Source organism: Leucoraja erinacea, chromosome 5, assembly GCF_028641065.1.
Source record: "Leucoraja erinacea ecotype New England chromosome 5, Leri_hhj_1, whole genome shotgun sequence".
Taxonomy (NCBI): Eukaryota; Metazoa; Chordata; class Chondrichthyes; order Rajiformes; family Rajidae; genus Leucoraja; species Leucoraja erinaceus.
The window spans coordinates 18,351,533-18,367,845 of NC_073381.1; the positions used below are offsets into that span (position 1 = coordinate 18,351,533).

General features: G+C 41.1%; 1 protein-coding gene and 1 long non-coding RNA gene across 4 annotated transcripts in view; one reads left to right on the forward strand and one right to left on the reverse strand.

The window, feature by feature from the left end:
* arid4b (AT-rich interaction domain 4B) overlaps positions 1 to 16,313 on the reverse strand; it is a 136,630-nt gene that overhangs the window by 102,233 nt on the left and 18,084 nt on the right. The window lies entirely within an intron of this gene.
* Positions 2,873 to 16,313, forward strand: part of LOC129696991 (uncharacterized) — a 29,872-nt gene continuing 16,431 nt past the window's right edge. Inside the window, exon 1 of the long non-coding RNA XR_008723429.1 lies at positions 2,873 to 4,152. This is a non-coding gene — a long non-coding RNA (uncharacterized LOC129696991). The remainder of the gene's footprint in view (positions 4,153 to 16,313) is intronic.

Below are 16,313 nucleotides of genomic sequence, written 5' to 3' on the forward strand. Positions count from 1 at the left end.
GCAAGTTTACTTTGGCATTGGCCTTTGGCTGCTGAGTAGTTTTGCATGCCAGGACCCAATGCAGTAAATACAACGTGGAGAGCATCTTTTATAATTAAGGCTCACTTGTCAGTTCAGTAGAGCCAGTCCCCCTAATCCACGAGAGAGGAACAATGCCCCTGGAGATACGGCCAAACATTCCTCCTACCACACGTGGCAGGAAGAAACAGTGACCTTGTCAATCACCCATTTGCTGTTATTAACATTACTATGGCAATCCAACAATGGTGACTGTTGACAGGATTTCAAGGCAATGCTCAATACACATTTATCTTTTATTTGAGGGGCCTTTTGGGAGGATCCAACTTTGCTAAAAAAAACTCATACAAAGAGCAATTTCGGTTTGTGCATACGAAGCATATACTGTATAACTTCCCAAGCAGCTGGTCTCTGTAAGTTAGAGTTCTGGAAGTACACGTGCATGGGTCCAGGGCATGACTTGCACAGTAAATGGCAGAGCCCTGGAGAATGTTGCAGAACAGAAAGATTTGGTGCATGGTTCCCTACAAGTCAGGTGGAAAATGTGGCGAAGGATGCGTTTGGCACAAGTGCCTTTGTTAGGAAGGGCATCGAGTGCAAAGGCTGGGACATCATGATGCAGCTCCACAAGCCGTCGGTGAGATCTACACGTGGAGTGATGCAGTTTCTGGTCACCCAGCTATGGAAGGATGTCATTGAATAGGAAAGGATGCAGAAGAGGACATTACCCGCAGGCTTGAGTTATAAGGAGAGGTTGGATAGGCACTTTTCTTTGGAGAGCAGAAAGCTGAGGAGTGGCTTTATTGAGCGGCACATGATCACGAGGAGCATAGATAAAATGAATGCTATTTTTTTCCTAGGGTAGAGAAATCTAAAACCAGAGACTTCAAGTAAAAGGGGAGATGTTTAAGAGGGACCTCAGGGGCAACCTTTTCACTCAGAGGGTTTCCATATCAGGAATGAACTGACAGATGAAGCCATAGAAGCAATATAATATAAGCAATACAAGCAATATATAAATTTCTGAATATAGAATCACGAAATCAACAAATAACCTCATCTTCCCCTCCATCTCCTGATAAAGCCAGCTCTATGGGACAATGACTCAAGAGTAAGTACTGATAGGTTGTCAGATTTGTAAACTCTACTCTGCCTTGCACTGTAATAAGGCAAGTAACAATTCACACTGCTTTTGCTTTGCTCCTTAGTATCTTCGTATATATATATATATATGACTTTTTACAATACTGCACACAAAAATGTGACAAATGGGGTCAAATTTCAAAATCCTTCAAAAATGTTGACAAGCACTTTATTGGGTTCATGACTAACATGGTATCAAAACAAATATAAGAAAATATAGCATTTTGATGGCAAGTTTCTAAAAATGGCATCAGAATACACAAATACATTTTGTGTAACGGTTGTTGCGTGGTGTCCACCAGTGACCTGGTTGGTACAGTAAGTACACATATTTCTTATTTATTTCTATGTTTATGAATAGTACATGGAACAATAAAATTGCAAACACCATTTCCACTTCATTTACCTGATCATGTAGTACAGGGGTCGGCAACCTACGGCCCCCGGGCCGAATGTGGCCCGTAACCCGGAATCATCTGGCCCGCAGGCGTATTTTTTTCCCTGTAATTATATGGCCCGCAGACTCCCGTCATCTCCAGTACTCCCCGGGCCCGAAGCCGTGGTGCCCAGGCGCAGTGATGCAAGGTGGCCGCAATGATGGAGCCGCCGAGCTCTGGCTGTACCGCATCCTGCGCAAAGCCGCTGGCATGGTCGCGCGCCTTCTGTGACTGGGCTTCACTGTCAGGATCGGGGTTGTCATTTGAGCCACGTATTTGAGCCACAGCCTTCAGGACAGAGCCAAGGCAATTATCCGTAGGTGCGCCATTTTCGTGAGCGCCCGTAACTAGGGGTCAGTGCTCCAGGTGGGGTCTTCGAAGGGGAGGGATCTATGTGAACACGTGATTTGATGCCTGCCATCCATGTGGATGTGGCCCGCCATCCGCTCACAGACATGCGTCCTGGCAGAACAAGGTTGCCGTCCCCTGATGTAGTAGAATACTGCATCCATCTGAGCAGACAACGCGACGCGCGTTGCACATCATACACACAAACTTTTGTTTGGGTGTCCCAGCGAAAACCAAGCATTTTCACCAATGCAATCTAAATGGCACATTACCTTATGGATCTGAGCGAGATCGATAGCCGATGATTTGTCAGATCGTTTGATTTGGGTGGATTTTTTTTTGTAAGTGAAAAGTCTCCGTAACGGTTGTTACGGAGCTTCCCGAAGTTGACACGAAGGAATGAAGTTAGCGACTTGGTCTGTACAAAAGGTAAACAAGAGGCAGTGTGTTGCCAAATCGAAGATTGGCTCAGTTTCTTTGTTTTGATTTATGTCAAAAAAACGCTTCAATTTTTTTTTTTTTTTTTTAAAGTTGGGAAATATCATAAACTAACGTTGCTTTTTTGACACCACGATGTTTTTGATATATTAAAATGCAAAATAAGAAAAAATAATTAACTCACCCAAAGATCGCAACTACCATAGGATACTTCGTTGGGTGTTTGAAAAGTATTAGAGGTTTGGAGCGTCCCTGGTTTAACTTACGGAGGTACCGGTTGTTGTGACAATGGACACCAAACACAACGTCCGTTACAGGATCTTTACTGTACTGTATTACCTTTATGTTACTATATTTTTCTCCTAGTATAGATGAAGATATTTCCCTAGGTCATTATCAACACGTATATATGGCCATATGAAGTTTATTTATGAATTAAATATTCATGACTAAATGTGGCAGAGACACCCAAACAAATGTTACACTTTTGGTGTCCAAAATGGTGGGAAAACAATGAAAATTTGTCTATTATGAAAAAGGTTTTTGACTTTTGGTCTTGAAGTTATCTAAGTTATATCTGCTATTTATAAGGTTTCACATGATGGGTAGATTTTTGTTAAGAACAGTGTATTGGTGTACAAAAGTGAATACTAATCTTGTTCGTCAAAAACTCTCCAGTATTGTAAAAAGACACATATGCTTTTCACCTTGTACTATTTTTCTTTACACCATATTTAGAACTTTAGGCACGGAACTGTAGATGTTAAATTTTGAGTAGAACAAGGTGCTCAGCGGATCAGCAGCATCTCTGGATGACATGGATAGATTAAGTTTTGGCTCGGGACTCTTCTTCAGACTGATTGTACTGGGGGAAGACAGCTGGAAAGGAGGTGGGGGCAGGGCTAAGTCTGGCAAGTGATAGGAAGTAGAGTCCGAATGGTTGAAGACATGATGTAAGAAGTGTCCAAAAAAACAGCAACAACACTTATCATGAAATAAAATAATAATCTTGCAGCAAAACTAATACAATATTTTTGAGTAGTTAATCAAATTAGTAAAAGCAGTTTACAGGAAGAGTTTGGAAAATGCATTCAGGACAATTTTCTGCAACAATGTGTAGTGTGAACAGCCAGAGAACAAGCTATCTGAGATGTTCAGTGTGATGAAACAGTAATTAGTAATCTCACAGCAATAGATCAAGGGAAAATAATTATCACTGAATTTTACATGCACTTTTGGAAAACATCTCAGTCCAAAACTGGAATTATGAATTTCATTAAATCCAATTATGAGTATTGGAGTATGTATTGTAGAGTTACATTGGAAAATTAGTATAATACGTTTGCTCATACATAAACAGCAGTAAGGATTTAAAGAGATATTTCAAATTTCGCAACAAATTAAGATTCCATGGAGAAATGTTAAAAGTCTGCGTTGAAAGTGATTTGTCTGTGACTAACCAAGAAATTTAAGAATTACATTTAATTACACGAGGCTTACTGTAAAACACAGGAGTTTGGTGGTGCCAGACAAACAGGTTTTAGAACTATTGGATATTACTCATATTAATGCATAAACAGGCTTTTAATTTACTTTTTTTTTTTCAGATGACACAGTGGTATAAATCTTCTAGGGAATCTGGTGAATTTAAAGGAAGCGGAGGAAACAAAGCCCCATAAATTTAAAGGGATTGCTGAAAACAGGTCCTCGGATGTTAAAGAGAACAATACCCATGTATGTTTAAAGGGACTGCTGGAAACGGAATCAGGTGAGCCAAATTATGAGCTAAAGTGACTTCCCAACAACAGGATAGCAGATGATCAGAGTTTTACTTTAAAGCATGGAAGACTAAAGATTCGCAGAAGTTGTCAATGCAGATGGAGAAACTGAAAATAGAGATCAGTGTCTTAAAATAAAGTCGGACATTTGGAGCTAAGGTGGGAAGAAATTTCTGATGCAGATGGTATTAATCTTTGGAATTCAGTTATTAACTATATTCAGCAATGACACTGATAGATTTTTGGTCTCAAAGAGGACTGGGGACACAATTTTTGAGTTCAAGACAAAGGGTCAGCCGTAATCTTACTGAATGGCAGAATCACGTGGCTTAGCCCTGCTTTATTTTTTATAATCTTACCGCCAGCTTCCGGACTTGATCTAACCCCCATTTGCATTTCTGCACTTCAAAAAGCACATGCTTTGAAAACCTCAACTTGGCAGCTCTGTCAAAAAAGCTGCCCAAACAGATTGTGCTAGCAACATTTTCATTTTTTGCTTTAAATAACAAGAATCTTTTGCTTTTTTTTTAAATAGTTGATTTCAAATCAGCTTCTTCAGAACCATTATGACATTATTAACACACACTTGCAAAGACAGATTGTTCAGAGCAGCTAGCGAGGAGAGAAAATAGTTTGTTTTCATTGATAATTAAATTGCAAGTTAGGCTTTAAGCACAGATTTTGAGAATGAATTTAACATAAGAGAAAACTACTGACATTATTTTTTATTAGAGGGATATGAATAAGAATGGCCTCCAGTGGTCAGCATGAGGACCAGTTATCCGAACTGGCCACAGATGTGCATGTCTCACAATCAAATTGCGCTGATCAGGTTAAATGAATGAGTATGATTAACAGTGAAGACATTAATACATGATTTGGAGGGATTTGGACAGGAATATTAAGCAACAGATGTCAGATTTAATGTGCTATGATTTGTCCTGGGGAAGTTAAAATGGAACATACGTCAAAGGAATAAAGGAATAAATTGACTTTTTTTAAATGAAGAAAATAACTGAAAGTTTTGATGAAATCCTTTTTTTTCTCTAACAAGAAAATGTTATCATAAATTTGATGGTGGTTTGAATATTGAAGCCAATTTTAAGAAAAGGGAACAGAGATATTTACTATGATGTGTGAGAAGGATCTCGACCCGAAACGTCAGCCATTCCTTCTCTCCAGAGATGCTGCCTGTCCAGCTTCTAGAGTTATTCCAGCTTCTTGTATTTACTATGATAGCAGGTCTGCAAGGTTCTAGCTATAAAAGGAACTGGAATTATATCAGTCTGAAGAAGGGTTTCAGCCCGAAACGTTACCTATCTCCTTCGCTCCATAGATGCTGCTGCACCCGCTGGGTTTCTCCAGCATTTTTGTGTACCTTGGAATTATATTCAGTAGAGCAGTTGGCAAAGACAAGGAAGATGAAAATCAAGAGGGGATTTAACAAGATAAATGGGAAATTGTCACTTCCAGTGACAATGTGACAGAAAAATATCACTTTTATCATTATGACAACCACGAAGATCAGGAAAGATTTTAATGCAGAGAGTTATCCTGATATTGTAAGCTGTATCCACAATAGGTTTTAAAAGGCAAGTTGATAAAATTGTTAAAATTAATACTATCATGTTGCATGAATGGGCAAAGGAATAAGAGTGAATGCATATATCCTTGTAAGAAACAAAAATCTGTTATCAGGCAACAATGAAAGGTCCTCTCATCAGCTAGAATGCAATTCTGACCTTCCATCTACTTCATTGGAGACCCTCAACTATCTTTAATTGGACTTAATCTTACACTAGTACCTATTATCTAGTACCTAATCTTGTACCTATTATCTGTGCACTGTGGAAGGCTTGATTGTAATCATGTACAGTCTTTCCTTTGACTGTTTAGTTAAGTCTAGTTTAGAGATCAAGTTGTCTTACAACTTTAGGCTGTGCACGCCACATGCAAGAAGAAGAAGTTTAGAGATACAGCGCGGAACAAGACCCTGCAGCCCACTGAGTCTGCACTGACCAGCAACCCCAGCACATTGACTCTAGGGACAATTTACAATTATATCAAGCCAATTATCCAACAAATCTGTATGTTTTTGGAATGTGGGTGGAAACCAGAGATCCCAGAGAAAACCTTCCATTGCCAGAGCGAGCAACACCGGAAATTGGAGGAACAGCACCTCATATTCCGCCTGGGTAGCCAGCGGCCGGTGGGCATGAACATTGAATTCTCCCAATTTTGCTAGCCCTTGCTGTCTCCTCCCCTTCCTTAACCCTCGAGCTGTCTCCTCCCATCCCCCCCGCCCTCGGGCTCCTCCTCCTCCCCTTTTTTCATTCCTTCTCCCCCCCCCACCCCCTATCAGTCTGAAGAAGGGTTTCGGCCCAAAACGTCACCTATTTCCTTCGCTCCATAGATACTGCTGCACCCGCTGAGTTTCTGCAGCATTTTTGTGTACCCACCAGAGAAAACCCATGCAGGTTATGGGGAGATCATACAAACTCCGTACAAATAAACACCAATGGTCAGGATCGAACCCGGGTCTCCAGCATTGGAAGGCAGCAACTCTACCGCTGTGCCACCATGCCGACCTGATAGCACTGAAATTTAAAAAAAGCTTGCACTGTACCTCAGTACACATGACAATAATAAACTAAACTAACAATATTCTCCTGGCAAACATTCTATTAATCACCTTGTATGAGCACAACCAGAACTCCATATTCTTGACCCAATCTAGATATTAGCTCAGTGCTTCCACACCTCAAAAAAAAAAATTTCCTTAAACAGAATCCCAAATTTCCTACAATAACAATGTTAGGCGTCAGCTTTCGTTGCCTCCAACAGCTTTCGTTGTCTCCGTTTTTTCAACCAGCTCTCATGTCGCCTAACATTGTACAAGTGAGTAACAGAAGCAGGCAGATACGGTGTAGTTACATAGATCTGTTTTGCCTTGTTCTTTGTGTTGTTAACTTGTGCTCGCGAAAAAAAACCCAACAACAAATAGCACGCAGGAAGCATTTTTGAAAATTAAGGGACAGAAGTTTAGGGGTAACATGAGGGGGAACTTCTTTACTCAGAGAGTGGTAGCGGTGTGGAATGAGCTTCCAGTGGAAGTGGTGGAGGCAGGTTTGTTGGTATCATTTAAAAATAAATTGGATAGGCATATGGATGAGAAGGGAATGGAGGGTTATGGTATGAGTGCAGGCAGGTGGGGCTAAGGGAAAATAATTGTTCGGCATGGACTTGTAGGGCCGAGATGGCCTGTTTCCGTGCTGTAGTTGTTATATGGTTATGTGTCTCAGACTCTGCTCTCTCTCCCTCTCTCCCTCACTTCGTCTCACCCTCACTTCGTCCATCCCTCCTTCTCCCTCCCCCTCCCTCCTTCTCCCCTCTTTCTCTCACCCGCTCTCTCCCTCCCCCCCCTTTCCCTCCCTCCCTCTCTTCCTTTTTTATCTCCTTCCCTCTCTCGCTCCCCCTTCCTCTCTCCCTCCCTCCTCCCTCTCCCCCACTCTCCACTCCTCCCTCTTGGCCCCTTGAGCCCACCCACTGTTCTGTAACATCAAGGCCAATCCCAATGTAACTGCAATCCCATCACCCACTGGTAACATTTCAACACTAGGCTTCTATCACCATCTTTTCAACACCCAGAATTCTACTACTGCCTGAAAAATAATTAAAGGCTCAACTTCCACTGAGAAAGAGAATTCCAAAGACTCATTGTTATACGAGAATTTTCCCAAACAGTCTGTGACCCATAGCGCCGTGGCCATAGCACTATGTTTAAAGCCCATAGCACTGCAGCCAGTAGCGCTATATTTAGAACCCATAGTGCTGCAGCCAACAGCTCTTTGTTTAAATTCCCACGTGTTAAACTGACAGCGCTCCGTTTAAGCCGTTGAGTGCCAAACCGGCAGTGCTGTGTGTATTACCTTTACACCCCTTCGCGGGCCGGATGCAGAAATTTCCCAAAATTCTTCCATTTCCCTAAAATTACCCGAAGACAACCAGAATTTCGGGTAATTTCCTTCAAAGTGGAAACACTGTTAACACCATACTTATTATACTTATTAGTAGGTTCTACTATGGTCAACAAAATAGTCGCACAAGTACATGTGAACCAGAAGGCAATCAATCAACAGAAAGCCTGGAAAATCTTAATCCCTCTCTTACATGAGGCTGACAGCCACTCTAGTCTCACAAACACCACACAACAGTTTGCAGACAGCGGAGTAAAAGGAATGAAGAAACACAAAAAAAGAAAATGTTGACTTTCAGAAGGCTTTCGACAAGGTCCCACATAAGAGATTAGTATACAAACTTAAAGCACACGGTATTGGGGGTTCAGTATTGATGTGGATAGAGAACTGGCTGGCAGAGAGGATACAAAGAGTAGGAGTAAATGGGTCCTTTTCAGAATGGCAGGCAGTGACTAGTGGGATACCGCAAGGCTCAGTGCTGGGACCCCAGCTATTTACAATATATATTAATGATTTGGACGAGGGAATTGAATGCAACATCTCCAAGTTTGCGGATGACACGAAGTTGGGGGGCAGTGTTATCTGTGAGGAGGATGCTAGGAGGCTGCAAGGTGACTTGGATAGGCTGGGTGAATGGACAAATGCATGGCAGATGCAATATAATGTGGATATATGTGAGGTTATCCACTTTGGTGGCAAAACAGGAAAGTCGACTATTATCTGAATGGTGGCCGATTAGGAAAAGGGGAGATGCAACAAGACCTGGGTACACCAGTCATTGAAAGTAGGCATGCAGGTGCAACAGGCAGTGAAGAAAGCGAATGGTATGTTAGCATTTATAGCAAAAGGATTTGAGTATAGGAGCAGGGAGGGTCCACTGCAGACCACACCTGGAGTATTGCGTACAGTTTTGGTCTCCAAATCTGAGGAAAGACATTCTTGCCATAGAGGGAGTACAGAGAGGTTCACCAGACTGATTCCTGGGATGTCAGGACTTACATATGAAGAAAGACTGGATAGACTCGGCTCGTACTCGCTAGAATTTAGAAGATTGAGGAAGGATCTTATAGAAACTTACAAAATTCTTAAGGGGTTGGACAGGCTAGATGCAGGAAGATTGTTCCCGATATTGGGGAAGTCCAGAACAAGGGGTCACAGTTTAAGGATAAGGGAGAAATCTTTTAGGACCGAGATGAGAAAAACATTTTTCACACAGAGAGTGGTGAATCTCTGGAATTCTCTGCCATAGAAGGTAGTTGAGGCCAGTTCATTGGCTATATTTAGGAGTTAGATGTGGCCCTTGTGGCTAAAGGGGTCAGGGGGTATGGAGCGAGGGCAGGTACAGGATACCGAGTTGGATGATCAGCCATGCTCATATTGAATGGCGGTGCAGGCTCGAAGGGCCGAATGTCCTACTCATGCACCTATTTTCTATGTTTCTGTGCTCAATAACATGACAACACATGTGGAAGATGTACAGTCAAGACAAAAATAGTGGAAGACATAGTAACTTAAGGAGAACAATCTTTGTCAGTGAGCAACAGCAGAGGAGATCCAAGTAGCAGGCAAACAAATTAAACCTTCCCCCAGGCCATATGCTACTTTGGAATTCAGTCATCAGCTGAGGAAATCCCCAACAGCACATAGCCCGGCGCCGCAGTATAACCTGTTGTTCTCTACTCAGTCATGCTCACTACGCTAAGAAAGGGACTAACCAAATCTTTACCCGAATAAGAATAGCATATTGATCTTTTATGAACTGGCTGATAGAAAGCAGATATAGTAAATGTATTACCTAAATAGGAGGGAAGTAGAAACAGCAAAGGGGAGATTTGGTCAGATTAGAAGAGAAATTCTCCTCTTTCTAGCAACTATTTGAATTCCAATATATGATTGTCACTTTGTTCTTCAGTAAAGTTACAACAGCTACAACATAAGGTATGCAATTTTAGTTTACTTTTTTTGGGTAAAATTTTCAATCTACCATGCAATCAATGATTAATACCATGCCATAACAATCATCAAAAGTCATTATTGTCATAATGTATTAACTGCAAATTAACAAATTGACTGTTCATTATCAGCGAACCCAATACATTCCAAAAAGGTAACATTTACACTATTTTTTAATCCCATGGTTATTTTACAACAGCTCTCCAAAATATTCTATCCGGAGGACAGGACATGTTGTTCTATAAACAAGATCAAGATTTTTATTTTGATAGCTGCTAATATATTGAAAAAAAGTAACACATCAACAAAACATCCACGTGCACTATCTATAGTTAAAGATCAGGCTTCTGTTTCAAGATCATGGTACAGCTTTTGTGATTCAATGAAAGGATAGAAAATTGGCGACAGAATGGAAAATAGAAGGGCCTAAGGTTAACATTAGGATTAGCAATCGATTAAAAGATATATTCCACAAGGATCAATTATATTACACTAAACGGCACAGGGGCGCAGCTGATAGAGCTGCTGTCTCAAAGGGCCAGAGATCAGAGTTCAAACGTAACCTCAGTTGTCTGTCTGTATGGAGCTTGCACGTTCTCCCTGTGTTACCACGAGGGTTTCCTCCCACATCCCAAACTCCTGCAGTTTTGCCAGCTAATTGACCTTTGTAAATTGCCCCCTAGTTTGTAGGGAATGGGATAACATAAAATTAGTGTGAATGTGTGATCTGTGGTCAGCATGGACTCGGTGGGACAAAGGACCTGTTTCAATGCTGTGCCTTTAAACTAAAAATACAAATTACAAAGTGTAGTTAACATGGCGAAGGGCAACAGCCAGGATGATGTAAATGCCTGCAATTTGCACAGTAACCTCAATATGTAGGTGTAAAGTAACACATTTTGTTGAGAATAAGAATAAAGATACGAATTTCTTGGAAAGCCAGTGTCTATTACAGGAACAGAAGAAAGATGAACACATACAGATATATGTATCAATTAAAGTTAATAACACAAGTAAAAAGCAAACATATAACTGTTCATTTTTACGTGAAACACAAATAAACACGCATGGCACTGGTTACATCAAACAGTGAACTGAGCACAATCGGGTCTCAATATTTGTAAAATGTCTGTCAATATTAAGAAAACAAGGTGCCCAAATCTTAAGGCTTCCAGAGCCCTTTTCTGGTCAGAGCAGAAGTTTGTATGCTAGAATTGGTGCCAGCATATGCATGCCTCTGAAATGCTAAGGGAATAAGATTGGTACTCATGGACATGGTTTGGGATTTTGCAGGCATTTTAAGAATGGCTGCAGAAGTCAGTTTGACTGGGTTAGGATCATGGGATTCAGGGATTTGTGATATTTCAGGATTTTAAATTGTGGGGGATGATGGCTAATTTCCTCTGGTGCACCAGTTTTCTTTTGCATTCCTAAAATATGCGAGCTTGTTGGTTAATTTGCTGCCCTAAATTGGCCATACATGTATTTGAATGATAGAATCAGATGAGAGTTGTTGGGAATATTGGGAGAATAAAGGTGAGACCAAGTAGGATTAGTGTAAATGGGTGGACGATGAGCAGCATAGACTTGGCATATTAAGAAGGGTCTATTTCCAATCTGTCTTTCTTGATGACTTTATGACTGGACATGTGCATAATATGTATAAACTCGACAACCTAGTAGGGGACTTGCTGGAATGCTGTGGCCGGCTTCGTTGCAAGACTGAAGGGTTTCACATGACCAGAATTGGAGGAATTTAACATGCAGCCATGAACATGGAATAGATCACCACAAGACCTGATTATGGGGAATGGCGCAGAGACATTTCACGTTGAGCCAGCATCGCAGAGAAAGAAATATGGTATTACGATAGGCTTAGATGAAGAGTGATGGCACAGGTTTGCTTGAGTCACACATACTGGCATGGATCTGTGCGGCAAAATGGTCTGATTCTGTGCAGTAACTACCACGTAAGAATAAAAGTGCTTCTTTGTTGCATTCAGCAACTGATTATTCTTGTTGTTCCTGAAATCAGGCATCACCAGCATTTATTGCTCTCGAATTGCTGTAATAAGATGGTACTACACACTCTTCCTGAACACTTCAGAAAGGTTTGATAGAAATGAAGGGCATTCTATGCTGCTTCAAAGAATAGCTTAATCTTCCAATTGAGATCTACTTCAGCATTCTAGCAAAGCAGTGAACTGAAAACCACATTCCTATGGAATGGAAATCACAAAGGCTTAAATTGGATAAGTATGTTAAGCTCCCTTATAATAATGACAACACAAAATCACTGGGGTATTTATGATGATCTGTCAGCCTTTTACTGCACCCAGATTTTTATTTCCACACATTAAGAATAAATTCAAACACTTGGCAGAATCAGAATGTACATTCTACAAGAAAATTGGTGTAATGACTTCGACCAGTAATTCTTTCTTCATCGGTAGTTACTAGGAATTGAGAGCAGCTTACTTCCAGCAGTTCTGTTGCTTCTAAGAGTGACTGGAAGGGCAGTGTGGGGCTTACAATTGTGTCACTGGTAGGGCAGGAATTGCTTGGCAGGACGGGCTCATGAGCAGTTTGGGCGGTGATGTGCTCCTTCAGCTGTTTATGTCAAACATCTGAGCACTGTAAACAAATAGTCTTCATCCTATGCAGTCGAGGATAGTGGATGATGGGTGTTTTGTATTACAGGAAGTCTGCAACAAGTGACGGGACTGCAGGCAATAATGTTGGTACATTTGTTATTTGTACTACTTCCCTACTTATGCCACAGGCGACTTATGTAGACAGGCACTTACGTAAGCAATTACATACTCAGTCCCTAGTGCAATCAAGGAAGTTTGTAATTTTCACAACACTGTATGTCGCAAGGTTACATCGGAAACAAGCCAGCAATGGCAGCGGTGCTTATCCAGAAGGCCGCTCACCGCAGAAAGTTCCCTGGATCACCTGAGACAGTTAATACTCTCAGCGAGTTATTTTGGGCAGGGAATGGGGATTTAGACTTGTGCAAAGTCTGAGTTATGTGAGAGTACACGGAACCCAACCCTTACGTAAATTGGGGAGCATGCGCACGTGACTTGAATGAGAATGTAGTTGGCCTCATTAGTAAGGAGCAGCACAAGAATTGGTGGTCACAAATAGTAAAAGAACTTGAAGAATGCAGCAGGGAAAACATCAACTGGAAATTTGGGTGGTGATGATAGCAGATGGAACATAAACCAGACAATTGAGAGGTAATGCACTTTGGCAAGACAAATTCTATAGGAAATATGGAATAAATGGTAGGGACCTTCAGAGTTTTAATGAACAGAGGATTCTGAAGTGTAAACCCTAGCTTACTGAAAATGGCAACACATTTGGATAGAGAAGAAAGCATTTGGTACGCCTGCCTTCATGAGTCCTGACCCGAAACTTTACCCATTCCTTCTCCCCAGAGATACTGCCTGTCCTGTTGAGTTACTCCAGAATTTTGTATCTATCTTCTTTGAATATATGAATTGGGACATCATGTTGCAGTAGTTAGACTGCACTTCAGTACAATTCTGGTTGTCACTTTACAGGAAGGATGAGACAGCAATAGAGTACAGAATATATTCACTAGGATGCTGCGTATAATGGAGGGCTGTATTTATGAGGAAAGATTGGATCGTGTGGGTTTGTTCTTGGTTTCTGATCATCTGGTAAGCTCTTCCCAAGAATGAACTTGGAATAAAGTGTCTGCAAGTCTGGCGTGCAAACAATATGTACCGCCCAAAGGAATGTAACTGCGTGTAATGAGGCCTCAGCACTGGAAATAACCATATAACCATATAACAATTACAGCACGGAAACAGGCCATCTCGACCCTTCTAGTCCGTGCCGAACACGTATTCTCCCCATGTCCCATATACCTGCGTTCAGACCATAACCCTCCATTCCCTTCCCGTCCATATAACTATCCAATTTATTTTTAAATGATAAAAACGAACCTGCCTCCACCACCTTCACTGAAAGCTCATTCCACACAGCTACCACTCTCTGAGTAAAGAAGTTCCCCCTCATGTTATCCCTAAACATCTGTCCCTTAATTCTCAAGTCATGTCCTCTTGTTTGAATCTTCCCTACTCTCAGTGGGAAAAGCTTATCCACGTCAACTCTGTCTATCCCTCTCATCATTTTAAAGACCTCTATCAAGTCCCCCCTTAACCTTCTGCGCTCCAAAGAATAAAGCCCTAACTTGTTCAACCTTTCTCTGTAACTTAGTTGCTGAAACCCAGGCAACATTCTAGTAAATCTCCTCTGTACTCTCTCTATTTTGTTGACGTCCTTCCTATAATTAGGCGACCAAAATTGTACACCATACTTCAAAATTGGCCTCACCAATGCCTTGTACAATTTTAACATTACATCCCAACTTCTATACTCAATGCTCTGATTTATAAAGGCCAGCACACCAAAAGCTTTCTTTACCACCCTATCTACATGAGATTCCACTTTCAGGGAACTGTGCACAGTTATTCCCAGATCCCCCTGTTCACTTGCATTCTTCAATTCCCTACCATTTACCATGTACGTCCTATTTTGATGTTTGCGATCACTCGTTTCTCTTTCCATAGATGCTGTCTTCTGTTGAATGTTTACAGCATGGATCACAGATATATAATAACACAGCAGAGGGACAGCCCTTTTGCCCCAAAACGTCCATGCTGAATATGATACCAAGTTAAACTAATCGCTCTGGTAGCGTGTGATCCATAGCCCTTAATTCCCTGCATATCCATGTGCCTATCTAAACGCCTCGTAAACGCCTCTGGCAATGCTTTCCAGGCATCCACCATTCTGCATTAAATAGCCTGCCCTTTAAACTTTGCCCCGCTCACTGTAAACTATGCCCTCTATCCTTTGACTTTCACCCTGAGAACAAGTTTTTGTCTAGCATCTATACCGCTCATAATTACATAAAAACACAATCCAAGTTTCTCTAACCTCTCGTGATAGCCTCTATCCTCTAATCCAGGCAGCATTTGCACCATCTCAAAAGCGTCCACATTCATCCTACATTGGGGCAATCAGAACGCACACAATACTCCAAATATAGCCATGTTTAGTCCTAAAAAACGGATCATGGCTTCATATACATTTCATATACTCCATCCCCCACTGATTAAAGCAAGCATACCATATGCCTGCATTGCCACTCAACTTGTCTTGCCACTCTCAAGACTCTGACCCCCAAGATCTCTCTATACATCAATGTTGTTAATGTTCTTGCCATTAACGGTATACTTTCTCCTCACCCTAGCTCTCCAGAAGTACAACACCCGACACTTGCTCGGACTAAATTCCATCTGCCATTTCTCTGCCCATTTCTGTAGTTGATCTATATCGCACTGTACACATTCACAGCCCTCCTCACTAACCGCAACTCCACGAATTCTGGTTATAGTCTGCAAATTTACTAACAAACAGAGTTTCTAGCACAGATCCCATCGGAACTCCTCTGGTTATATTTCCTATTATTTTTAAGATTTCCCGTATCGGTAGTTAAAACAAATTAATTTACTCTACACCTTGTAAATGATCTTGCCTCAATCACAATAATTCAGCCCTAAAATAGTTACTTGTGCAAGCACTTCAGGTGCTGTTACCAGGCGCCATTTTAAATCAAACGCGCAAGTTTAACCTATTTTCTAAAATCTTGTTTCCAACTGTTAACTTTGGTAACTACCTCAGAAATTACTGCTGCGCCACTTCATCTTTTGTTCAATAACTTAGCTAAGTGGGAAAGCTTCAGAGGTCAGGAAACTGGCAGCAGTGAGAAGTGTTGAGAAATCCAGTCATGCCCTGGATGAGTCAGGACCAAAAGCTGATATCCAGCTTTCAAGTGCAATGGAACAACTCATTTTCATGAACTATATCCAGTGATAAATCATTATCTTCCAGTGATATTCTCTCAAAGCATTAAAGACTGCTTTGCAATGTGATCTTATAACAATCTCTCAATACAAAAACACTCTCATGGCCTAAAACCATTTTATTTTACTAGGTCAAAGATAATTGCTTAACCAAACTTGATTAAAGTAATGACCTCAAAAATATTGCCAGGTTTTAAAACCACAGTTTAAATAGTCGAACTATTATCAGCTGCACCATTTAGGATCATCATTTGAAATCGTTTTAAAAAAGTGTTTCCGAAAATGATGCAAAATTGGTTCAATTTCCCTGTCACA